This window comes from Grammomys surdaster, unplaced genomic scaffold (genome assembly GCF_004785775.1).
Source record: "Grammomys surdaster isolate TR1022 unplaced genomic scaffold, NIH_TR_1.0 126219, whole genome shotgun sequence".
NCBI lineage: Eukaryota > Metazoa > Chordata > Mammalia > Rodentia > Muridae > Grammomys > Grammomys surdaster.
This window is the reverse complement of record NW_021621022.1, coordinates 4,982,645-4,984,773: the sequence shown is the minus strand read 5'-3', so window position 1 is coordinate 4,984,773 and position 2,129 is coordinate 4,982,645.

Here is a 2,129-nt window from a genome sequence, read left to right as displayed (position 1 = left end):
CAGAGACAAAGACAGAGACACAGAGACACAGACACAGAGAGAAACAGAGACATAGACAGAGACACACAGAGACAGAAACACACAGAGACAGAGAGAGAGACAAAGACAGACAGAGACAGAGGCAAAGAGAGACAGAGAGACAGAGACAGACAGAGAGACAGAAATAGATAGACAAAGAGGCAGGCATTTTCTGTTTCTTGGCTGTCCATTTATTTGAACAAGTTATTTGTGGTTTTCTATCAATTTTAAGAGTTTGAATAAACAAAGAAAATAATAATTTGTGTGTTCCATATTTTCTTTCTTATAAAAATTATTTTTAATTTTTATTTACTTGTCTTATGTGTTTGATTGAGCATGTGTCATGTACCTACAGAAGTGTTGGGGGCCCTGGAGCTGGATGTCTGGGTGGTTGTCAGCTGCTTGACATGAGTTCTGTGATCCAAACTTGAATTAGGAAGAGCAGCAAGTACTTTTAACCTTCGAGTCATAGCTTCACCCCCCTTTTCCAGCAAGCTGTCATTTATTTGTTTTTTCCTTTGGTTGTGGACTCTTTCTCAAATTTTTATGCAAGTCAATGTATTTATCTTTTCCTTTAGTCTCTGGGCTTCCTCTTTTGTTTGCGAATTTCTTCCTTCTGCTCAAAGCTATTCCACACATTCTCATTCAGCTTCTACTATGTTGTTTCTGTATTTCTACATATCTAACCAAAATGAAATATTTTAATCTGACTCTTTGTGTATGAGTATGTGTGGTAGGAGTTGGGACGGGGACAAGGGAGTGGACTAGCTTTATTTATTCTAGACTAGTAACCTAATATGTAACAGTATTATCAGAGAAACTGTGGTTGTCACTTTTCCATTTGCTATGGTAAAATAGCCTGACAAAAGCAACTTAAGGGAGAAAGGGCTTGCTTTGCTCGCAGCTTGAGGGTATAGTCTATTGTGTGGTGAAGTCACAGCAACAGCATCTTAAAGCAATTTTAAATCCCCAGTCATGAAGCAGAGAGCTAAAGGCCAGGGCACAAGCTCACGTGCTTTTTTATTTAACATAATATTTTTATTGCTTTTTGGAAATCTTACATCATGTACCTCAATTATACTCACCTCCCAGTCCTCCCATATCTGCCATCCCTTCCCATCACACACACACGCACACGCACACGCACACGCACACATGCACAGAAGTAGGAGGAGGATGGGGAGCAGGAGGAGGAAGGGAAACGAAGTCAATTTTGTGTTGTCCATAAACTCACTAAAGCATTGCCAAACTCCTAGGATCCAGCCTTTCCAGAGAAACTGAGTGATTCTCTGACTGTGCCCCCCATCCCATTTTTGTCTTTATTGTTAGAGGTTTTTGCTTTGCTTTGTTTTGTTTTTTTAAATTCTCCTTGATGGTTTCCTCTCCAGGCTATTACTTTGGGGAGGTAGGGGTTGTCACAGAGCCTTTTTGGCTCGTTTCCTCAACTGTGTGTCTGCAGATAGCTTCCTTGTGCTTCAGTCAGAGGGTGCATGGATGCCAGGCTTCCATGTGGCACAGCAGCACAGACCATGAACGTCCACTTGCCTCCAGCTTCAGAACAAACCTGACCTAACCTGACCTCCGCCTGGTCTCTGGTTTTGTGCATGTGTGTGTGTGTGTATGTTCGTGCATGTGTGTGTGTGTGCGCGTGCGTGCATGTGCGTGTGTGTGTGTGTGTGTAATACATTGTTTTAATTTCCTTTAAAAGGTTTTTTTAGTTCTTGCATATGGAATTGTTGTATGAATTTAAAAATGTCATTGCCCAGTTGAAAAAGAGATCATTGCATTTAGTCTACACTTAATTTTGGAGATAGTTACATTTGTATCACCTCTTCCCCTGTTTAGGGGTGATGTTTTCTGTGAGCAACTCAGGACAAACCACACCAGACCAAACAGTTCCAAGTGAGGTTTATTCAGGAGATAGGGCAAAGGTGGGGGCAAGAAGAAGAAGAGGAAGAAGAGAGAGAGCTCAGGGGGCTCTGCCTATTTATATGAGTGGTGACGTAGCCAGGTGGATTCTGGGAATGTATGGCTGTTGCCTTGGCAACGATGTGGGGGTCACCTAGATGTGATGTCACTGGGTTCAGAGCCTGATACCAACAAGGTGTGTA